The sequence below is a fragment of the Schistocerca serialis genome, chromosome 1 (assembly GCF_023864345.2).
Source record: "Schistocerca serialis cubense isolate TAMUIC-IGC-003099 chromosome 1, iqSchSeri2.2, whole genome shotgun sequence".
Classification (NCBI taxonomy): domain Eukaryota; kingdom Metazoa; phylum Arthropoda; class Insecta; order Orthoptera; family Acrididae; genus Schistocerca; species Schistocerca serialis.
In genome coordinates this window covers 350,028,278-350,054,309 of record NC_064638.1, presented here as the reverse complement: position 1 = coordinate 350,054,309, position 26,032 = coordinate 350,028,278, and the positions used below count along the sequence as shown (strand labels likewise).

The 26,032-nt window shown below is 44.2% G+C and overlaps 1 non-coding gene across 1 annotated transcript; it reads right to left on the bottom strand.

The window, feature by feature from the left end:
• Window positions 1–16,701: 16,701 nt before the first annotated feature.
• Window positions 16,702–16,782, bottom strand: Trnat-ugu (transfer RNA threonine (anticodon UGU)). Its single transcript has one exon. It is a non-coding gene; the product is annotated as a tRNA-Thr (tRNA).
• Between the last annotated feature and the right edge of the window lie 9,250 nt (window positions 16,783–26,032).

The window sequence follows — 26,032 nt, the reverse complement described above, 5'->3', positions numbered from 1 at the left end:
GATGGTAAACAGTGCCATCTGGTGCTGGTGTTGTGCACTGGGTCATTTGGTCTCTGGACCTCAATGGGAAAACCCAAAATTTGATATTCCTACCAATAAATTTGAGTTTCCCGCCATTTTGAATTTCCCTCTGAAGTTTTCAATTTCCCACCACTTCCAGGGCCACGGGAGTGGGTGAGATTAAAGGGGCATTTCCCAGAGGAGCGGTGGGAAAAAGGACATAAGCCAGTTCAGGAGAACCCATGATGTCAAGAGGAGGTGGAGGAAATTAATTGAGCAATTTAATTAATTTGAATAATTAATGTGATATCAAAAGTGTGCTAGAACACGGCTTGTTCTACTACTAAAAGCTATCGCTACGTATGGAAGGTTTTACAGGCCGAGGCACTGCCCATTCTGTAGGCCAATACATATGCCATATATCAGCAGGACAATGTGTGGCCACATGTGGCGCGGTATGTGCAAGCCTTCTTCGAAGAACGACGAGTAACGCTGCTCTTCTAGCCTGCCCATCGAATATGTCTGGGATACGGTCGGTCGGCAGTTTGTTCATTCAGGTCCTTCTCTACCCACAGATCAAGAAGACAGCTAATAGAAGGAGGTATTCAGACAGTTATATTTTGCGTAAATGCAATAGATTTGATCAGCTGTCAGAGGTGAGTGGAGAGGAGCCTCTTGAAGCTGTAAGTGTAGGGAACATGCAGCAGTCTTCATCAGTTAGGAGACCTAGGTCAGTTGCAAAGTCTAACAGAAAGAAGATGGTTCTGCTGCTAGGTAGTTCGCACAGTAGAGGTGTGGGATAGCAGTTGCTGGAATGTTGGGGTGTGAGTACCAGGTCACCAGCATTGTGAAGCATAGTGCAGGGCTGGCTCAAGTGACTGACAGCAAAGGGGAGCTATGCAGGAATTTTACGAAGGAGGATCAGTTAGTGATAGTGGGTGGAGCAGGGAAGAGTCTTGACAGAGATGGGGAATATGATGTAGGTGGTGACCTGGTAAAGATAGCTTCTCAAACTGATGGAACTAATGTGCGTTTAGTGATACTGTTTCAGCGTTATGACCATCATCTTAATGCAGCTGTTGGGCGAGTTAGTATGGGGCTGGAGAGAACACTGATGGCTTAGGGCATGGGTCACATTTCAGTGGTGCCAGTTGAGTCTATCAGTAGATCGGGTTTCACTAGGCATGGCCTACACATCAGTAGGCTGGCAAAGCTTATAGGTGACAGTGTATTGAATGATGGTGGGACCACTCATCGAAAAATTCGTGTAGTAATTGGTGTTACAGCTGCACCTTTTTTAGATTGAAGTCAGCTGATAAGTATATCTGCGTAACGGAAGTCTGTCTAACAAAGCGCTCACCTTCAGAGGACGTCATGTTTGCAAGCAAAACACGAATTAGCATATTTCTTCAAATTATAAGAGAAATTAGAGATAAAGTTAGTAAACTGCTTAAATACACATAAAAAAGTTTTGCATCACCTCAGTTCCCTGAACTAATAAAGATAGACGTTGACTGTGGATATTATATCACAAAGTCCCTTTCACTGTTTAGAGATGTCACAAAACCTGGCCAAAGACGTAAACAATCATGCTTGAGCAGCGCCTATCGGACGGAAGGGATGCGACAGCCGATCAGTTCCAGTTATTCCACCAGGAAGAAGGTAAGAGGCTTGTGTTGTCCGTAGTTCAACCATCCTTGACGATCAATACTGGGGTTCCATCACGAAGGGCTCTCAACAAGGGAAGTGTCAGGCGTCTCGAAGTGAACCAAAGCGATGTTGTTCGAACATGAAGGAGATACAGAGAGACAGGATCTGTCGATGACATGCCTCGCTCAGGCCGCCCAAGGTCTACTACTGCAGTGAATGACCGCTATCTACGGATTATGACTCGGAGGAACCCTGACAGCAGTACCACCCTATTGAATATTGTGCAGCCGCAGGATGTCGTGTTACGACTCAAACTGTGCGCAAAAGGCTGCACGATGCGCAACTTCACTCCCGACGTCCATGGTGAGGTCCATATTTGCAACCACGACATCACGCAGAGTGGTAAAGATGGGACCAACAACATGCCCGAATGGACCGCTCACGGTAGGCGTCACGTTCTCTTCACCGATGAGTGTCACATATGTCTTCAACCAGTCGGAGACGTGTCTGAAGGCAACCCCGTCAGGCTGAATGGCTTAGACACACTGTCCAGCGAGTGCAGCAAGGTGGAGGTTCCCTGCTGTTTTGAGGTGGCATTATGTGGGGCCAATGTACGTCGCTGGTGGTCATGGAAGGCGCTGTTATGGCTATACGATACGTGAATGCCAGCCTCCGATCGATAGTGCAACCATATCGGCAGCATACTGGAGAAGCATTCGTCTTTATCGACGATAACTCTCGCCCCATCGTGCATATCTTGTGAACGACTTCCTTCAGGATAACGACATCGCTCGACTAGATTGGCCAGCGTGTTTTCCAGACATTAATATTATCGAACATGCCTGGGATAGATTGAAAAGGGCTGTTTATGGACGACGTGACCCACTAACCACTCTGAGGGATCCACGCCAAATGGCGGTTGACGAGTCTGAAAATCTGGACCAACAGTGCTTTGATGTACTTGTGGATGGTGTGCCACAGGCATGCATCAATGCAAGAGGACGTGCTACTGGATCTTAGAGGTACCGGTATGTACAGCAATCTGGACCACCACCTCTGGAGGTCTCACTGTACGGTGATACAACAAGCAACGTGTGGTTTTCTTGAGCAATTAAAAGGGTGGAAATGATATTTATGTTGATCTCTGTTCCAATTTTTTCTACAGGTTCCGGGACTCTGGGAACCGAGGTGATGCAAAAATGTTTTTGATGTGTGTAGATGTTGACTCTGAAGTTATTATTATAGCGGACCACCACTTTAATAATTTGACAATACAAAGGCTTCCCTTACCAGGATATAGATTAGCTGGCTGTTTTTCAGGAGGTTCCTTGAGGGGTGGGGGAGTGACCCAGCACGTAAAAAACACTAATCCATTTGAGTCCATAGACGTATCACGGCACTGCACTGAACAGATATTTGAATGCTGTGCAGGGGTAGTTAGTGAAACAGAATTTCTAATTGTTGTCGTTTATGGGTCCCCTAACTCTGACTTCAGAGCATTTCTGCTCAAGCTAGAGAGGTTTCTTGATTCACTTTACGGGAAGTACAAGAAATTAGTTATTTGTGGTGACTTCACTATACGCTACGTGATAAAAGTATCCGGACACCTGGCTGAAAATGACTTACAAGTTCGTGGCGCCCTCCATCGGTAATGCTGGAATTCGATATGGTGTTGGCTCACCCTTAGCCTTGATGACAGCTACCACTCTCGCAGGAATACGTTCAATCAGGTGCTGGAAGGTTTCTTGAGGAATGGCAGCCCATTCTTCACGGAGTGCTGCAATGAGTATAGGTATAGGTGTCGGACCGCGAGGCCTACCACGAGGTCGGCCTTCCAAAACATCCCAAAGGCGTTCTATATAATTCAGGTCAGGACTCTGTGCAGGCCAGTCTATTGCAGGGATGTTATTGTCATATAACCACTTCGCCATAGGCCGTGAATTATGAACAGGTGGTTGATCGTGTTGAACGATGCAATCGCCATCCCCGAATTGTTCTTCAACAGTGGGAAGCAAGAAGGTGCTTAAAACATCAATGTAGGCCTGTGCTGCGATAGTGCCACGCAAAACAACAAGGTGTGCAAGCCCCCTCCATGAAAAACACGACCACACGCTGGCAGATGACGTTCACCGGGCATTCGCCATACCCTCACCCTGCCATCGGATCGCCACATTGTCTACCATGATTAGTAACTCCACACGTTTTCCCACTATTTAATCGTCCAATGTTTGCTCTTCTTACACCAAGCGATGCGTCGTTTGGCATTTACCGCGGAGCGCCCCATTCTGCTCGCTCTCAATTTCTAATGACTTAGATCGTTGAATACCTGTAGAGTAGGTGGCAGCGCAATGCACCTAATATGAAAAAGGTATGGTTTTAGGGGTGTCCGGATGCTTTTGATCACATTGTAAGAGGTATGCGATGTATGCGCTGCCTGCAACAGGCAAGACTTAGGAGAGTCTCTGACCAGAGAGCAGTATGTAGTTAGTTGTTGCTTGTCGCTAGTCGGCATTAGTCGGCAGTAGTCTGCGTGAGTCTTCAGTAGTCGGCAGTAGTCTTCGCGTGTCTGCGCTTGCCTGCAGTCTGCTCTGGTCGGGACTCTGGAGGATGAGTATTATTGTAGAAGGTAAAGAAGCAGCCTTGCGCATATCTAGTAACGTATGTTAACTGTCATCCAATTTCTTTCAAAAAATGCCCCAATAATAATTTTCTTAATATAAAGTAATTTTTTAAAAAAGAAGCATTCATTTCAATTTAAAGATTTTATCCAATGAATAATTAATTCCTTTCACGAGTCACAAAGCATAGGCCAGCAGTGCACAGAGCTGAACCGAAAATTTTTTAGGTAAGAGCAGATATATTCGCAGTTTTTATTGAGGTAAGAATTTTTGCTTTTTTTATTCAGAGTGCAGGGCCGTGGCGCAGCGCTGCTGTCGTCATAAAATTTACAAGGTTACTGAATTTTTTTTATTATTTTTGGGTTTAGGGGTTTTTCTGTTTCGAACTTAACATTAAATGAGAAAAGAATTCTGTGGTTACATTAAATGTGAATGCATTTCTGTACAGAGATTATAAATGGGAGCCAATTTTGTTCAGAGGTTACAATATTTAAAATTCATTTAATTATTATTTCTGCGGGGAGGTTACACTTGGTTCATTTTCATTTTTATATTTTTGTGGGGATGTTACACTTGGCGACATCCGGTCAGGATCGTATTTCTTTGTGAATCTTCTGATAAGTAGTCATATATCTGCTCTTATTCATTTAAATGTAGTTTGCATCTGGCGCAACGCATTTACTAATTTGTCACTCTTTCTTTCACAGATCATCGGCAGTTTGTTCCTCTTTGTTGTAATTGTGTTTGTTGCATTTTTGCATTGTCCTTGTTTCATTTGTGCTTAATTTTGATTTGTGAAAAATGCCGCGAAGAACTGTTAACAGTACATCGCGATGTGTAATGAGTGAAATAGCCGACTCTAATAATTTGACCGATAATACTTGCGACACTCAGTGTCTTAATAATAGTTCTCCATTTACACACAATCAGTGCGTACTGATGACTAGTAATGATTTTAATGCTAATGATGAGCAAACAAATTCAATTGTGTCCTCTGTCAATTTAACGACAATTGATGACGCGGGACGTCCTGTTACAATGTACGGTGCCCAGTTCGACACGCCCGATTTGCAAAATTTGAATTGTGAACAGATGAATTTTTCTAACGAAAATGAACAGTGTACTCAAATTACGACAGATTTATTTGATTCCGAGGTAGTGACTAACAGTGCACATCCAAGTGGCGAAGCTTTTCAAGAATCAGAGAATGACCAACTGGTTACACAAAACGCGACAAAAGCAAATACACCCTCACACAGCACAGAGAATACAGTAGCTAATTTTGGCATGGATCGAGTCATAGAATTAATGAAACAACTTAACGAGAATCTCAAACAACAAATTAATGAAATTAATGAAAAACAAGACAGCAATCACAAACAACTTAATGAAAAACAAGACAACCTTAATGAAAAACTAGACAACAATTCCAGACAGCTTAGTGAACAGATTACAGCCGTTGCCGCGCAATGTCATGATACTAAGGAACAATTACGTGAGGAAATTAAGGCTTGTGCTAGAAACAGTAGTGAAGAAATTAGATCTGTGGCACAAGAATTAAATAATAGACATGCAGATACAACTAAATTACTTAGAGACAAAATTAGTGCAGTCGGAAAACAGTGCTCTGAGAACGCAACACAGTTACGCGACGAGGTTAAATTAATGTCAGCATAACTTTCACGCACACCGGATGCAAAAGTAGACGCGAAATTTGACCAACAGAACAGTGAAATTGACGAACGTTTTAATCACCATTTACGAAACAGTGAAACGCGTTACCGTAAATTTATACAGGAACAGAATAAAGTAGAGAGACAAGTCATGGAAACAATTACCGCACAGAGACAGGAAGATAAACGTAAATTGTTTACGAAAGCAAAAACATACGTAGACAACAATATTGCTACAGTATCAGACGAAATTAATACTATCAAACAGTTGAACACCGAATTGTGTGATGAAATTTCCGATCTTAAATCAAAAACAGATTCACACACACTAGACTTTCAGACAGTGACCGACAGACTCGAACAATTAGAACTAATACAGGATCCCGATGCCATCAAAGCAGACATTAAAAAATTGATCGAAACCACACGTAAAATACCAAAACAAATTAATGCTTGTGACACTAAAAACGATGATCAGGTAAAAACACTGACTGAAAAATATGATGAATTGACCAGTCGTATTGATGTTATCGGAAGTAATAATGACACCAAATCAGAAGATACTTCACAGATTTCGTTTAATCAAACACCTGAATTCCAAAATATACAGCAGACGATCAATGAAATAGATTCGTCCAATAACACATTACGTAGAAAATTGTCAGCTTTACAGCAAGAAGTGACAGAGATGAAAAATGTTTCAGTCACTAACACGTCACAGCATACTCCACATTCCGAACATTTCTTACACTCACACAGCCAGTATAATTTGGGTAATTTACAGAGAGTACGTGAGTTAGATTCCGAACAGTCACAGACAAATAGATTCTCATACAATCCTGAACCTGTTCAGACATACAGAGACGATAATTTTGATTACAAACATTCTCTATCAGTGAGAAAATTTAAAGTATTTAAAAATGACAGAACACAGATTCACCCCTTGGATTGGATACAACAATTTAGCTTTGCCTTTCCACCGACTTGGCCCGTGACACATAAACTTGAATTTATTTGCAGTTTTTTGGAAGGTGAACCGGCAACTCGTATGAGACCAATCGCGAGACAATGCTACTCGGGAGAAGAATTTCAGAATGCTTTTCTGTCAGCGTATTGGTCGAAGACGACACAGCGTGGAATCAAGGGTCAATTAATTAGTTTACCGAATTATGAGAACTCAAATTTTTCCACTGTCACGCAATTTTTTGAACACATGGTCCAACAAAACCAGTACTTAAGTGAACCATACAGTGAATCTGCACTTATTCAATTATGTATTTCTAAATTACCACGATCATTAAGAGTGTCACTTTTAACGGGTCAACAAAAAGAAAATATTTCGGCATTCAGAGACCTGTTACAGCTTTTCGAAGAGCAGCAATCGGATTATTCCTTTATAAACAAAAATTTTTCATATAATAACCAAGGTCAACAAACATACAGCAATTACGATCAGCCACGCAATTTCAATAGCAAAGGTAATAGACGCTTCAGAAACGACAACCACCAGAACTTTAATAACAGAAAAAATTTTAATTATCAGTATCGACAAGATTATCAGCAACAGCGAACGCATTTTGGTAACAATAGAGGTTTTTTACAGCAACAGCATGAAAGCCAACCGGTTAGCATACCTAAGCAACAATGTAATGTACAAGGTCAACCAAGCTTTAATGTTTCGCGCCTACGCGTATGGCGTCAGCTCCAACAAATAGTGACGTACAGCAACCAAGGTAATCAGTACGCACAGAAAACACACTATTTCAGTTCCTATCGCAATGCACCGTATAGAAATGACTATCATGGCAGACGCAAAAGTAATGAACACAATTGTCAGCGTACGTTTAATAACAGTCGGTCTTACCAACAGCAAAATCATCCGCAACAACATATTATCATGAATGAACCAGACAGTAGATATCATCCCGAACGTAATATGTCAGGACGAAATAACAGAACAGTTCAAATAGTGGAAATGCCACAGCATCCTCCCGAAAATAATAGCACGTCAGATAGAATTTGACTAAATTCAGTACAGGTTGCATCTTCCAGTAACGCAAGCAATACTTTTGACACGCAGAATCTGGTTCACGAAAATGTTATTACACTCCCGGAAATTGAAATAAGAACACTGTGAATTCATTGTCCCAGGAAGGGGAAACTTTATTGACACATTCCTGGGGTCAGATACATCACATGATCACACTGACAGAACCACAGGCACATAGACACAGGCAACAGAGCATGCACAATGTCGGCACTAGTACTGTGTATATCCACCTTTCGCAGCAATGCAGGCTGCTATTCTCCCATGGAGACGATCGTAGAGATGCTGGATGTAGTCCTGTGGAACGGCTTGCCATGCCATTTCCACCTGGCGCCTCAGTTGGACCAGCGTTCGTGCTGGACGTGCAGATCGCGTGAGACGACGCTTCATCCAGTCCCAAACATGCTCAATGGGGGACAGATCCGGAGATCTTGCTGGCCAGGGTAGTTGACTTACACCTTCTAGAGCACGTTGGGTGGCACGGGATACATGCGGACGTGCATTGTCCTGTTGGAACAGCAAGTTCCCTTGCCGGTCTAGGAATGGTAGAACGATGGGTTCGATGACGGTTTGGATGTACCGTGCACTATTCAGTGTCCCCTCGACGATCACCAGTGGTGTACGGCCAGTGTAGGAGATCGCTCCCCACACCATGATGCCGGGTGTTGGCCCTGTGTACTTCGGTCGTATGCAGTCCTGATTGTGGCGCTCACCTGCACGGCGCCAAACACGCATACGACCATCATTGGCAGCAAGGCAGAAGCGACTCTCATCGCTGAAGACGACACGTCTCCATTCGTCCCTCCATTCACGCCTGTCGCGACACCACTGGAGGCGGGCTGCATGATGTTGGGGCGTGAGCGGAAGACGGCCTAACGGTGTGCGGGACCGTAGCCCAGCTTCATGGAGACGGTTGCGATTGGTCCTCGCCGATACCCCAGGAGCAACAGTGTCCCTAATTTGCTGGGAAGTGGCGGTGCGGTCCCCTACGGCACTGCGTAGGATCCTACGGTCTTGGCGTGCATCCGTGCGTCGCTGCGGTCCGGTCCCAAGTCGACGGGCACGTGCACCTTCCGCCGACCACTGGCGACAACATCGATGTACTGTGGAGACCTCACGCCCCACGTGTTGAGCAATTCGGCGGTACGTCCACCCGGCCTCCCGCATGCCCACTGTACGCCCTCGCTCAAAGTCCGTCAACTGCACGTACGGTTCACGTCCACGCTGTCACGGCATGCTACCAGTGTTAAAGACTGCGATGGAGCTCCGTATGCCACGGCAAACTGGCTGACACTGACGGCGGCGGTGCACAAATGCTGCGCAGCTAGCGCCATTCGACGGCCAACACCGCGGTTCCTGGTGTGTACGCTGTGCCGTGCGTGTGATCATTGCTTGTACAGCCCTCTCGCAGTGTCCGGAGCAAGTATGGTGGGTCTGACACACCGGTGTCAATGTGTTCTTTTTTCCATTTCCAGGAGTGTACTTTTGACGACATCAGAGACACTCTTTTGCAGGAAAGACCAGTTACCCAAAAAACCATTTCACACCCTGTCATCGAAGTAAAAATTGGATCATCGAAATTTTCAGCAGTAATCGATTCTGGATCACCTATGCCAGTCATAAATGAGGAAACTTTCAACGAATGTAACAAAGAAAATACCTATCCTACGTTACCATTAGGCAAAACTAAAGTAAAAGGTGGAGTATCTGGTAAAGAAGTAGATGTAAAATTACAGACACAGTTATCATTTTGTATTGCAGGTCATACATTTCACTCAAATTTTTAGATTGTTCCCTTATTGACGACAGACGTTATTTCAGGTACGAATTTTGTGGTACAACACGACGCAATTATTGACTTTGAAAACTCCTATTTAATGTTAAAGGATGAAAATGTACAACTGGCTTTAGAATTTCAGCACTCTTTATCTGCAGAAGAACAAACAATTAATCGTACAGAGGTCATTTCCGCATTACATAACACAGACTGTCATTCCACATTGTTCACAGATACGTAGGTACACAACTATAATACTCCAGACGAAGCCGACTATGACGTTATACAGCTGATTTCTGATAAAGCTAAACAGAGCAGTGCAAATACAGACGACGAACGCACGCAACTACGGAAAATTCTTATACAGCAAGCTCCAGTTTTTGACAACGTTCCTGGTACTATGTACGGTTTTATGTATGAATTTCAAGTTAAACAGCACGACAAAGAATTGCAAGCTATGCTTGACCACGGAATTATTGAACCGGTAGTTAGTCCGTACATAAACCCGCTCCATATTGTTAAGAAAACGGATGGTTCACTTCGCCTTGTAGTTGATTCGCGGCACATCAGTGACATTATTATTAATGAAACGGATCGCTCTCAAACATTAGAAGAACTTCTACAGAATTTTCATGGTACTGCTATTTATTCCACATTAGATTTGAAATCGGGATTTTGGCAAATTCAACTCCATCCGGACTGCAGAAAGTACACGGCTTTTCTCTGTTTTGGTGACTGTTATCAATTTTTTAAATTACCGTTCGGTTTAACTATTTCTTCAGCAGCATTTATTCGCGGTTTGAATACAATACTTCCGACAGAACTTAAGGACAGAATCACAACGTATGTAGACGACATTCCTATTGCAGAAGCTAACTGGTCTGAACACAATCTGATTCTTGAACAACTGTTACGAACTTTTCGTGCACAAGGACTCACAGCTAATCTCAGTAAATCGCACTTTGGCAAAACTTCTATAAAATTTCTTGGACATGTAATTTCAGCAGAAGGCATTGCGCCTGACCCGGAAAAACTTCAAGCTTTACGTGGCATTACTGTTCCTACGACGAAGAAACAACTACGCAGCTTTTTGGGTTTAATTAACTTTTTTCGTAAATTTATTCATTACTCTGCTTTAGACACCCCTAGATTATGTCAATTGACAGGTAAAAACATTATTTGGTCCTGGGATAGCCAAGCACATTCTGAATTTGTGAATCTGAAAGAAGCTTTGTTGAATGCACCACTTTTATCACATCCAGATCTTACTAGAAATTTTTCCATTGCCACCGACAGTTCTAACACCGCTTTAGGCGTACACATTTTTCAGGAAATTGAAGAAGATGGCACTACAGTAATTAAAAACATAACCTTTGCGAGTTGCATTCTGTCACCTGCTGAACGCAATTATTCTGTTACAGAACTTGAAACACTATGTGTTGTATGGGCATTTACGAGATTTAGGCATTTTCTTTATGGAAGACATACGACCGTTTACACAGATCATAGAGCGATACAGTTTTTACTTTCCGCTAAATTTACACACGACAGATTAAGCAGATGGAAACTTTATTTGCAGGAATTTAATTTTACAATTGTTCACATTCCCGGTACACAAAATATTGTAGCAGACGCACTATCCCGTTCTCTCAGCAACAATCAACAAGACATCGCAACCAACTTCTGCATAGCAAATTTCAGCGTCATGTACATTCAACAAGATGCAGTTGAAAATTCCATTTCGTCGTCAATACAAGACATAGCACAAGAGCAGAGTAAAGACAACGTGTGGAAAGAAAATAAACGCCTTTGGCAAGATAGGAATAATGTTACCATTAGAAACCATTACACTGTACGCAATAACATTCTGTTTCACCGCTCTCACCCTGGCAGCAACAATTGGTTATTATGCATTCCTGACGAACTTGTTAACAAATTAATCTGGTATACTCATTTAAGTTACGCACATTACGGAGACACAACTGTTATTTTACCAACATGGAGAAACGTATTCGACGAGTTTTAGCGTCATGTAAAATCTGCCAGAAAGCTAAGTCAGATACGACTTCACATATTCCTCCATTACATCCCATTGTACCTGTTAAATTGCGACACATGGCCGCTGTAGACATTTTTGGTCCGATTCCCAGAACTAATAGAGGTTTTTGCTACATCTTTGTCGCTGTTGAACTCACTTCAAAATTTGTTACCTTAACTCCGTTACGCAAAGCTACTGCTAAAACTGTTTCGAAATCATTTGTAAAACATTTTCTATTTCATGTAGGGTATGTGTTGAAAGTAATTTCCGACAATGGACCACATTTTCGATCTGGTATATGGACACGTATGTTACGAGCTAGAAACATTTCTCCGATCTATCTATCCAGGTACCATGCTTCTTCGAACCCTTGTGAACGATTAATGAAAGAAATTGGTAAACTGTGTAGAATATACTGCCATAAAAAAACATATTGATTGGGACACACACATACTCTCATTCCAGGATGTAATTAATTCCATACCAAATGAATCTACGATGCTATCTCCGTCTGTTGTACTGAAAAATATTGAACCACCTAACAAAATTAAAGAATTAGTAACCTTTCTTACATCTGGTCGACTACGACACCATGAAATAATTGACATTGCGCTGAACAACATCAAACGTGCCGCAGAGCGCCGGAGAAGACAGCAAAAACAGGTTTGTACATGCCGTGACTTTCACATTGGACAGGAGATATTAGTACGCACACATTATTTATCTAATAGAGGAAAAGGTAGATGTAGTAAATTTGAGCTTCTATATGCAGGTCCATATCGAATTCGCAGCATTCCTCACCCCAATGTAGTACACGTCGAAACTCTGAGAACCAGAAAAACCAAAGGGCATCACCATGTCTCCAACATCAAACCCTTTATTGAATGAACATACTTAATGATTTATCACACTGTAATGCCATTTCCTGATTTTTTTATGACCATTTATGCAATTATATTCACATGAACACTTACTGATGATTATCGTATTTTTTCTTGGCAAGTGCCCGGCAAGGTAAGTTTAGCAGGTCGTTACACATCAGACTATGCACATTTTCCATTCTTCATGTATGTATGATTGTTTTACTGTTTTGTTTGTATGCACTATGAAATATTTAAGATGTAACAAACACCAGTTGATTTTGACATTTTGCCTTATGATATCTCAACATCGTGATTATTTTATATGGTTTTTTTTTGTCATGCTATGCTGTATGCTCAATTATATCACTAGAAACCAGTTTTTATTTAATGGGTATATGGTTTAAATGCAAGACATTAATCAATGTTTATCATTTTCAGAAAGAAATAACGTGTAAAAGAAATAAATTATGGGAATTTCACCTTCGCAATGAACGAAAGAAAATGCAATACCTCGTCACGAAGAGTAAATGGATCAGAATTAACAAGCATTAACAAGAATATACTATACACATCGTATGATAGCAGTCTTAACTAATTTTTTCTTTCAGAATACGAGGCGATTGATGCAGTCTGTCAGACAGAACTACACATCTTAGTTTTAGTGATGAAATATGCTAGAAATAAGGAACTCTATACTATGATTAGTTGTATAATGAATAATGAAGTGACTTTTTTGCAGATGATAATGAATGATGATGAGTAGTGATGAAGAATATGCTAATTTGGGAGTTTTTCTTTACAGGTGATGATAATAATGGAGTTACGGTGATATGGATAATGAAGTTTTTCTTTGCAGATGATGTTAGTAATGATAATGAAGTTTTTCTTTGCAGATGAAGTTTATATATTTACTGTTAGTGAAGAAATGATATGTAGTTATTTAAGTATTTGTTGCAGTTCGTTTTGACAGTATGTCTTATGTCGCATGGTATGATGACTGAAGGTTTTGGAAAGGACAGCTAGAGAACATATACATTTAATACACATTTCATTACCTGTTAATTCGAAGTTCACTACTTTTCAGCTTAATATGCGTTTCTCCTTTCAGCTTACTAATCCATTTTGTATTTTTTGCAGGAGAAATTATTCATGAAATTAATGTGCTATAGGCAGTTGGTCATTAAACCTGTGTCATTCATGAATGTGATCACATATACTCTATTTGTTTCATAACCTTGCTGCAGCTGACTCATGACGAAAGACATTACCCATCTTCCTTTGCGGCAATAAGTCAAAAGCAAGTATTGTTAAGCCCCAGCAATTAATTATCGATCCCAACGCAATGCATTGCTAGCACAAAAAAATGTATTACCAGTCCCAAATAATACCACCAGTTTAAAAGAGTTATGAGTAATACTGAATGATGTTTTCTAATCACAGACTTTGAGTAATAGTTACAGAGTGTTACATTTTTAATTATGTCTTATGTCACTTAAATGATGATTCTGAGTAATAGTGAATGATATTTTGTAATAATGCATGCATGTTCTACACTCTTTAACTCCTGTTTTGACTGATGACTTCTGATGTTTTGTAACTGGCCAATGGGTGCCAATAATTATTTTTAAATATGTCATATGTCACTTGAATGATGAAAAATGTCTTGTAATATTCAATACTTGCTGGCCAATTAATGCCACTGTTTCTTATATTTTAAATTTGTATTATGTCACTTTCATGCTATATATATGAATACCAGTAGCTTGATGCTACACTAATTACCTCTTGTTTTGAATGATGACTTCTGATGGTTTGTACTGGTCAATGAGTGCCAATGTTCTCTGTAAACAATTGACTTATGAACATTATTCTGTAATACTTCATACATGGTACAGAAATGTTCAATAACTGGGCTATGAGTGCCACGAATTACTCAAATTAGTTGTTAGACTAGTGTAATTCTCAGTGAAGACTAGCATGTGACTTAATGTCCTTCACCTTCTGACCTAATTACCAGAAATTACTGCAATATCCGTTTGTCCTGTCTATCCTCATGCTCATGGAGCACTATATTTGGTTTTTGCACTAATTCTACGTTGGTGTACCTTACAAGAACGTGGTGTTGACACGACATGCTGTCCACCACCTTGAGCGATGGAGATATTATTATGGTCCCACTGTTTGGTGTACCTAATGTACTACGAAAATGATAACATGGAATATTACTACGACATTTCAGTGTCTTGGCTACACTGATTAATACTTCAGGGAAAAGAACTTCAGATTGTCTCACTTGGTGTTGTGCTTCTGTAGAAAGATATGGACTTTCAGTGCAGCTGCGTGCAACCTAATGTGCTACAACCATAATGCAATCCTTCCCTTTCCTATCCAAGTTCTTGTAAAATAGTAAAAAAAAACTAGTGCGTGTGCACTTTATATCGTTTGTTAATATGATTTGTATTCATTGCATATACATTTTGTGATTTGCTGATATGTTCTGAGCTACAGTACGTGTGCACTTTATATCATTTGTTAATATGATTTGTACTCATTGCCTATACATTTTGTGATTTCCTGATATGTTCTGTACTACAGTGCGTGTACACTTTTGTCTTTTGTTAATATGATTTGTACCCATTACGTATACATTTTGTGATTTGCTGATATGTTCTGAACTACTGTGCGTGTGCACTTTTGTCATTTGTTAATATGTTTTGTACTCATTGTGTATACATTTTTGTCATTGCTTGATATGTTCTGTACTCAGTGCATGTGCACGATATTTTATTTCATGTTCTGCACTTATATATATGTATATATTCAGTGATTGTAAACTTAGTTAAGTAAGAAAAATTTGTTGCTCATGGCAAGTCCAATTGACTCACCATCGCTGCCAAATTTTTGCCCCCCCAGTGGAGGGTTATGTAAGAGGTATGCGATGTATGCGCTGCCTGCAACAGGCAAGACTTAGGAGAGTCTCTGACCAGAGAGCAGTAGGTAGTTAGTTGTTGATTGTCGCTAGTCGGCATTAGTTGACAGTTGTCTGCGTGAGTCTTCAGTAGTCGGCAGTAGTCTTCGCGTGTCTGCGCTTGTCTGCAGTCTGCTCTGGTCGGGACTCTGGAGGATGAGTATTATTGTAGAAGGTAAAGAAGCAGCCTTGCGCATATCTAGTAATGTATGTTAACTGTCATCCAATTTCTTTCAAAAAATCCCCCAATAATAATTTTCATAATATAAAGTAATTTTTTTTAAAAAAAAGCATTCATTTCAATTTAAAGACATTATCCAATGAATAATTAATTCCTTTCACGAGTCACAAAGCATAGACCAGCATTGCACGGAGCTGTGCCGAAATTTTTTTAGGTAAGAGCAGATATATTCGCAGTTTGTATTGAGGTAAGAATTTTTGCTTTTTTTATTCAGAGTGCAGGGCCGTGGCGCAGCGCTGCTGTCGTCATAAAATTTACCAGGTTACTGAATTTTTTTTATTATTTTTGGGTTTAGGGGTTTTTCTGTTCCGAAGTTAACATTAAATGAGAAAAGAATTTTGTGGGTACATCAAATGTGAATGCATTTCTGCACAGAGATTATAAATGGGAGGCAATTTTGTTCAGAGGTTACCATATTTAAAATTCATTTAATTATTATATCTGCGGGGAGGTTACACTTGGTTCATTTTCATTTTTATATTTTTGTGGGGATGTTACAACATAGTGTACAATTTGTAGATGATGGTGCTAGAAAAAGGATGTTGGTTGGTCATCCAAATTCATATTATCTGATGCAGACTGTTGTTTTTCCAGCTTGGGTGCAGGGGAAAGTTGCACAGCCATAAACAATATTTTTAATTCTTCACTACTAGATGGGCATTCTCTTAGTAAAAGGGGGAATGGACTTTCAGACCATGAAGCACAGGTTTTAACACTAAAAGACTTTTGTATTCAAACAAATGTTACATATGAAATGATAATTAAATAGACACCCTAGCTGCAAGCAGGCGTTGATACACTTCATTGGGGACATGTTGAAAATGTGTGTCCCGACCGGGACTCGAACCCGGGATCTCCTGCTTACATGGCAGACGCTCTATCCATCTGAGCCACCGCGAGCACAGACGATAGCGCGTCTGCAGGGACTTATCCCTTGCACGCTCCCCGTGAGATCCATATTCCCAACATGTCCACAACACTACATTCGTAGTGCGCCTAATACACTCCTGGAAATTGAAATAAGAACACCGTGAATTCATTGTCCCAGGAAGGGGAAACTTTATTGACACATTCCTGGGGTCAGATACATCACATGATCACACTGACAGAACCACAGGCACATAGACACAGGCAACAGAGCATGCACAATGTCGGCACTAGTACAGTGTATATCCACCTTTCGCAACAATGCAGGCTGCTATTCTCCCATGGAGACGATCGTAGAGATGCTGGATGTAGTCCTGTGGAACGGCTTGCCATGCCATTTCCACCTGGCGCCTCAGTTGGACCAGCGTTCGTGCTGGACGTGCAGACCACGTGAGACGACGCTTCATCCAGTCCCAAACATGCTCAATGGGGGACAGATCCGGAGATCTTGCTGGCCAGGGTAGTTGACTTACACCTTCTAGAGCACGTTGGGTGGCACGGGATACATGCGGACGTGCATTGTCCTGTTGGAACAGCAAGTTCCCTTGCCGGTCTAGGAATGGTAGAACGATGGGTTCGATGACGGTTTGGATGTACCGTGCACTATTCAGTGTCCCCTCGACGATCACCAGTGGTGTACGGCCAGTGTAGGAGATCGCTCCCCACACCATGATGCCGGGTGTTGGCCCTGTGTGCCTCGGTCGTATGCAGTCCTGATTGTGGCGCTCACCTGCACGGCGCCAAACACGCATACGACCATCATTGGCACCAAGGCAGAAGCGACTCTCATCGCTGAAGACGACACGTCTCCATTCGTCCCTCCATTCACGCCTGTCGCGACACCACTGGAGGCGGGCTGCACGATGTTGGGGCGTGAGCGGAAGACGGCCTAACGTGTGCGGGACCGTAGCCCAGCTTCATGGAGACGGTTGCGAATGGTCCTCGCCGATACCCCAGGAGCAACAGTGTCCCTAATTTGCTGGGAAGTGGCGGTGCGGTCCCCTACGGCACTGCGTAGGATCCTACGGTCTTGGCGTGCATCCATGCGTCGCTGCGGTCCGGTCCCAAGTCGACGGGCACGTGCACCTTCCGCCGACCACTGGCGACAACATCGATGTACTGTGGAGACCTCACGCCCCACGTGTTGAGCAATTCGGCGGTACGTCCACCCGGCCTCCCGCATGCCCCCTATACGCCCTCGCTCAAAGTCCGTCAACTGCACATACGGTTCACGTCCACGCTGTCGCGGCATGCTACCAGTGTTAAAGACTGCGATGGAGCTCCGTATGCCACGCCAAACTGGCTGACACTGACGGCGGCGGTGCACAAATGCTGCGCAGCTAGAGCCATTCGACGGCCAACACTGCGGTTCCTGGTGTGTCCGCTGTGCCATGCGTGTGATCATTGCTTGTACAGCCCTCTCGCAGTGTCCGGAGCAAGTATGGTGGGTCTGACACACCGGTGTCAATGTGTTCTTTTTTCCATTTCCAGGAGTGTAGATGTTTGCCCATCATACTCATTACTCGTGGCAGGTTAATTTACCATGTCCCGTACGAGTTCGGGCATAGCGCGTGCGTTCGCACAAGAAGGTCAAAGGCCGGGAACCCATATTTTTTAACTATATATATGACGGTAGTATCTGTTCCCGAAAGAACAGTTACCATGGATGACCATGCAGCTTTGCTAGGAATGAAATTATAATTAAATAGACACCCTAGCTGCAAGTAGGCGTTGATACACTTCATTGGGGACATGTTGAAAATGTGTGCCCCGACCGGGACTCGAACCCGGGATCTCCTGCTTACATGGCAGACGTTATATCCATCTGAGCCACCGCGGGCACAGAGGATAGTGCGTCTGCAGGGACTTATCCTTTGCACGCTCCCCGTGAGATCCATATTCCCAACATGTCCACACCACTACATTCGTAGTGCACCTAATAGATGTTTGCCCATCATACTCATTACTCGTGGCAGATTAATCTACCAAGTACCGTACGAGTTCGGGCATAGCGTGTGCGTTCGCACAAGAAGGTCAAAGGCCGGGAACCCATATTTTTAAACTATATATATGACGGTAGCTTACAAAATATAGCACAAAAATTAGGACTCCAGATATCATTTGAAAAGACTGAAATAATGGTAACGGATCCACTTGTAATAGATCACATCACAGTGAACAATAGGGAAATTAAAATAGTGAAACAATTTAAATACCTGGGTGAAATTATAACACATAAATTGGACGAGAAACCTGCATGGCGAGCAAGAACTAATAAAATGATAAAAGCTCAAAAACTAACATGGTCTACGTACAATAAAAAATGTCTATCAATTAAAACAAAATTAAAACATTACAAGACGGTGGTTCAACCAGAGGTTACATACGGAAGTGAAACTCTTTTTAAAGTCACCCAGAAAAACAGAATTGACAAAATTTTAAAAGTAGAGAGAAGAATTGCTAGAACATGCATAAATAAGAAATATCAAAAAGCTGGGCAATGGCGGATAGTTCCAAATGAAGTGGTATACAGAGAACTGGAGCCCATCACCGATACTATACGAAAGAAAAGGATCTCTTTTTGTGGTCACATTCTGAGGACACCAGAAAGCAGATTATCAAGGAAAATTATTGAGAAACTCTGGAATTTGAAACAACAAGGAGGATGGCTTAAGGAAATAAGAGAGGATATGGAAGAACTGGAAATAACTCTGGATGATTTGCAGAACAAAACGCCAAATTTAAAGAAGTTGAGGGACACAGAAATAAGATTTAAACCAAAAATTGACAAACGACATACAAAGAAAAGGGTATTTACAGATGAGGAACGACGAAAAGCATCGGAAAGAATAAAGAGATACTGGGCCACTCGGAAGGGGAAAATACCAAAGAAGAGGACCAGAAATGATTGACTGAAGTGGTCCAATGAGGCCGTAAAAGCAGAAGAAGAAGAATATGACGGTAGTATCTGTTCCCGAAAGAACAGTTACCGTGGATGACCATGCAGCTTTGCTAGGAATGAAATGATAATTAAATAGACACCCCAGCTGCAAGCAGGCGTTGATACACTTCATTGCTTGTTCAGGTCTGTAAATCCAATCATTCGTGTCATGTCCCTTAATTCGTAGACTACGTTTCATTGTGGTCACATGTCTCGGCCTTGGTGTTTCACTTTCTCCAAACAATATAATAACATACGACATAAGCGAATAAAAATAAGCAAAGTAGACTAATTTTTGCGTCTAACAATCACTCACTTCAGATACCGTTCCAATAGTAAAAATGGAATATGGATCTCACGGGGAGCGTGCAAGGGATAAGTCCCTGCAGACGCACTATCCTCTGCGCCCGCGGTGGCTCAGATGGTTAGAGCGTCTGCCATGTAAGCAGGAGATCCCGGGTTCGAGTCCCAGTCTGCTTTCGGCCGGTGAGCGGCGAGGTCGTCTTGTTTACGTCCCGTCCGCAGTGTCGCGGTCCCGTCGGCAGAGTCGCGAGCGCGCGTAGTTTGTTTACTTCCTCGCCGCAGCTAATACTCGCGTCCGTTAACACTGAGTCGCCATGGCTCATTCGTACAGAAAAGCTACCATCAAGATCAGCTTCCAGCCCGACTACGCACGACCACGAGCCTTTGAAGTCGAACGATTTATCCGTGACGAAGTTCAAATACCAACACAGCACATCATCGGCATCCACCTATCCATCACAAGCAGCGTCGTTTACGTCAAGATGGTCGATGACGAGTTATGTCACGCAGTTGTGAACAGATGCGCGAACACTCTCAAGTTCAAACACTCCGATGGTCACATCGGAGAGGTTACTGTTGACCATGCTGGACTAGGATTACGCACACTAAGAGTCTTCGAACTCCCTTTCGAAGTACCACCGGACGTCGTTACCTCAGCTTTCCGCCCTTATGGGACGGTAATTAGCCACGTGGCCGAAAAATGGAACACCTTCGAGACGTACCAAGTCCTCAACGGCGTCCGACAAGTGAAAATTGAATTAAAGAAACATGTGCCGTCCTACTTAGTCATAGGTGGCTGTCGAGCAATAATAATGTACGACGGCCAACCTCGTACTTGTTCTGGTTGCGGCCAGGAGGGTCATGTCCGCTCGGCGTGTATTCAACGTCGGATTACACAACTTCCATTGCATGACACGACACCACCTCCTACGCTCACGGCCCTCCCCCTCAATTACGCAGAGGTGACACGATCGACCGTCATGACAGACGACAACCCCCCCGGAAGACAGGAAGCGTTAGAATGCGCACCTGTCGCCGGTCCTGGATTGACCAACACCATTACGGTGTCTGCAGGGGTTGAAGAACGCCGCCCATCGACTCCACAAGAAGATTCGGACGAGAGAATGGAACTCGACGCTAGGGTTGTACCGACCTCTGCCTTTCTCCCTGAGGGGGACGCTATACGGGAACCTCAAACTCTTTCGGACTCAGAAACCCACGTCCGCAAACAAAGGTCACCGAGAAAACATAAAAAGCGACGTCGCACGCCCTCAGACGATTGCCTCCAGCGGACGTCTTCTCCAGTTGACGACCGGACGGCCGACGAAACGACGAGGAGAATGGATGACACGAGATCGCCCTCACCTGTCACTTTGTCTGATTTTGACAAATCCGTTTCCGCTCTCTCGGACAAACGGATGGCCAGCACAGCGCCCGCCGTTGGTACACAACCGGAAACAACTGCGGATTCACCTTTAGTCACTCAGCCCACAAGTGTTCTGCCGCAGCCACCGTTAACTTGCGGACCTTGGGCGGATGACACTGAAGACGATTCTACGGCCGCTGTGGTGGATGAGGAGAGGGGTCTCTCCTCCCACACCTCGGCCCCTCCCGAGTAGCAACAGATGACGGCGCGGACGCGGCCAGCAGATCACAGGCCCCACCTTTTACGGCGACACTGACGGCAGCCCCCACCGCAGGAGACGATCTACAAACCTATCGCTTAACGACCATCAACATTAACACCATTCGGACACGTACGAAGTTGTCGCTGCTCCAAGACATGCTCAATGCAGCAGACGTTGACATTGTCTTTCTCCAAAAAGTCTTCGTCGAAGATTTCCCGGGTATGTATGGTTATACGGCTCATGTGTCCCACGCCTCGCCAACTAACAGTGGAGTCGCCATTCTCCTCAGAGAGGGCCTCGAGGCGGACGAAGTCCGATATCTCCCCGACGCTAGAGGAATGGCCGTTACGGTGCAAGGCGTCCGGTTTATCAACGTGTACGCCCCTTCCGGAACGAATCGCCGTCGTGACCGATTGCTCTTCTTCGCAGAAGGAATAGCACCGCTTTTTCAGGGCAGGCACGATGACTTGATATTAGGGGGCGATTTCAATTGCACCCAAGCACCTAAAGATCAGCTGCCACGCCATTCACCGTGCCCCGAACTTGGGACACTCATCGGCGATCTCCAGCTAGTAGATACATGGGAACATGTCCGAGGAAATAGACCGGGATACACCCACTTCACGAGTCACTCGTCTAGTCGCATCGATAGGATTTACGTCTCCCGTTCTCTCGCGGCAACGGTGAGTGACGCGGAGGTGTGGCCAGTAGCCTTCTCTGATCACGAGGCCTATATATGTGCCGTCACCCTTCGTCGCCAACGGGTGTGGCGCAGCCGACATCCCTGGAAATTAAACCTTGCTCATCTCGCCTCTCCGGATTGTCGACGCGCCATCGAAGACACGTGGAGTTTGTGCGTCCGCCGCCTCCCAACGTATCCTACGTCGATTAGTTGGTGGTTAACCTGCGCCAAGCCGGCCCTACGGCGAACCTTTATTACGTATGGTCGTGAGACTGCTGCTTGGAGGCGGCAGACCCTTGATTTTTATTTCACCGTCCTTCGCGAATGCGCCTCCTTGCCACCCACACCGGAACGACAGCTGACAGTTCAGCGTGCGAAAGCACAGATCGTAGCCCATATGCGCCGACACCTCGAAGGGACGATCGTCCGAGCGCGGACACAAGACAGACTCGCAACGGAACGACCCACCATGTACCACGTCATCCGAGAACGTACACTGCGAAGACGGGCGCTAATACATGCCATCACCACTGAGGACGGCCTTCATCACACCACACAACGCGATATTGCTGCAGCCTTCTTCGACCATTACGCACGACTTTACTCTGCTCAATGTTCCGACCCGATGACGGTGACAGCAGTCTCACAACTGGTTTACGGCATTGTCCCACAGGATTTACAAACTGAATTATTGAACGACATTACGGAAGACGAAGTTATCGACGCCATCGGTAAAGGAGCGGCGAATAAGTCTCCTGGCCCCGACGGGCTCCCTGTGGAGTTTTATAGAACTTTTCAGTATTTACTGGCTCCCAAGTTAACAGACATCTGTCGGGAGCTTATGTCCCCCTCGGTGCCGCTCCCTGCGACCTTCGTAGAAGGAATAATTATACCGGTTCACAAACCTAAAGGTGGGGCTCGAATACAAGATTACCGCCCGCTAACACTCGTCAACTGCGACATGAAGATATTCACCAGACTATTAGCAAACCGTCTACGACCGACCCTACCTTACGTCATCTCGCCAGATCAGACTTCCCTAGGGGGTATCAACAACATCCACACAGCACTGTGTCGATACCGTGACTTAATAGCCGTAGCCAGGGCACGCCGCATCCCGGGAGCGCTGGCATCACTAGATTTTAGCCAAGCGTTTGATCGAGTGGATCACGCATACCTAACGTCCGTTCTCCAGCACATGCAGTACCCACAGCAATTCACAGCCGTCGTGATGCGCCTCCTCCGAGGAGCGACTTCCAAAGTGCTCGTTAACGGGCGTCTCTCGCAGTCCCTCCCGATTTTCCGCTCCGTCCGTCAAGGCTGCCCCTTGTCGACGTTACTATATGCTCTGGCACTGGAACCGCTCCTCTGTGGTCTCCGTCAACGCCTCACCGGTCTTACCCTACGTGACGTCACATTTCGCTGTACAGCATATGCAGACGACCTGGTTCTCGTGTTCCGCAATCGCGATGATGTCAACAGAGCACTAGAATGGATTACCACGTACGGTGTGGCTTCCGGCAGCTGTCTCAACGTCGCCAAATCGGTCGCCATGGCCATAGGAGACGGGTTGACCCCAGCGTGTGTCGAACCCCTACAGCTTCGTGGCACTATCAAATGTCTCGGAATAGAGTTTCACGACGACATACGGCGCACCGCGGCTCTTAACTACCGCCGCTTATTACAACAAATTCGGGTCCAGATCTTCAACCTTCGTCTGCGGACCCTCGAAATTCTCCAAAGGACACACTTCGTTAATGTTTACCTCGCATCGCGCCTTCCACACATAGCGCGTGTTCTCCCAATACCGTTACTGATGGCTCGACGTCTATTAGCGGCATTCGGAGCCTACGTCAGTACAGGCATGCTCTTCAAAGTCAGTTATGAGTCACTGACCCTTCCCCCAGAAAGGGGAGGTCTTGGCCTAGTCCATGTCCACGACAGAGCTGTGGCCCTGTATGTCAGCTCACACATCAAGCTGTGGCGCCACCACCCGGAAAGTTTGACAGGTTTGCTGTTGGAGTCCTTAGCTCCGCCGTCCATTATGCCCCCACTGACGACGCAAGACATACCCCCACCCTTCTACTACTTCGGGAACTTTTACATTGAACACAGCTATTTCCGTATCGCAGTACCACCCACGAAACAGGCGTCGGCGCGGGATATATATCATGTCCTACAGCAGAGGCGCCCACCAAACATCGTGGAGACAAAAAGCCCTCAGGTTAATTGGAAGGTGGTGTGGAAGACGATTCACGCGATTCCACTGGACACAGCCGTCCGATCGACATGGTACATCACAGTCAATGGTAAACAGATCACCCGTTCACGCCTCCACAAGATAAACATGGCGGAATCGCCTCTCTGCGTAGACTGCGGGATACCAGACACGGACGAACACCGTCTCACATGTGGCGCGGCAGAAGACGTATGGCGCTTGGTGCGACAAATTTTGTCGTATTTTCTACGAGTGACTCCGGAACACATTACACCTCGGTTTCTACTATTTCCGGATCAACAGTATTTCCCGCGCGCCAAGACCAACGCTGTCACGTGGATCCGCGCGCATGCGGTACACTACTTATTTCACGATGGACCTAAAGATGTATTAGACTTTTGGAACTGCCTACAAGAACGTCATTGCAAGATCGTACGGAACCCAAAATACAGACAGTATTTTTCTAATTACTTAGGGAGTGCCCTACGCGACCCTCCGCGCAGCTGGATCATCAACAGGTAGGAGAAGATACCCATTGAGTGAGCTGACATGACTAAGTTCGATTCTCGGTGGAACAACATGATATACGTGAAGACGTACCTGGATGATGAAGCGTAAGGAGAGTAGCGACACACCCTTCTGTATCCTGTATGAAGCACTTTTTTTTTTTTCGTTTTCCCCATATACATTACCTCGGTGTAGGAACGTGCCGAGATATTGTTTTCTTTTTCTCAGAGCACGATGCGGTGCTAGATACATTTATTTTTGTTGTGGTATAAAGTAAAACCACATTAAGAATGTATTAAAACAGTAAATAAAAATAAATAAATAAACAACAATTCCCACAAAAGATATCCCCTTCCCATCCCTGATTCCTTGACGGACGAGGGGGACACTGCGACCAGGCCTCGGGTTACGACCCCTGATCGCTCTGCCTTCCGCGCCCTCCCGCACCTTTTAAAAAAAAAAAAAAAAAAAAAAAAAAAAAAAAAAAAAAAAAAAAAAAAAGGGGGTAGCGTAAAAAAAAAAGGGGTATGATTCCTGCTTTGGGTAAAAAAAAAAAAAAAAAAAAGAGTCCCGGCCGGGGCACACATTTTAACATGTCCCCAATGAAGTGTATCAACGCCTGCTTGCAGCTAGGGTGTCTATTTAATTATCATTTCATTCCTAGCAAAGCTCCATGGTCATCCATGGTAACTGTTCTTTCGTGAACAGATACTACCGTCATATATATAGTTAAAAAAATATGGGTTCCCGGCCTTTGACCTTCTTGTGCGAACGCACACGCTATGCCCGAACTCGTAAGGGACTTGGTAGATTAATCTGCCACGAGTAATGAGTATGATGGGCAGACATCTATTAGGCGCACTACGAATGTGGTGTTGTGGACATGTTGGGAATGTGGATCTCACGGGGAGCGTGCAAGGGATAAGTCCCTGCAGACGCGCAATCCTTTGT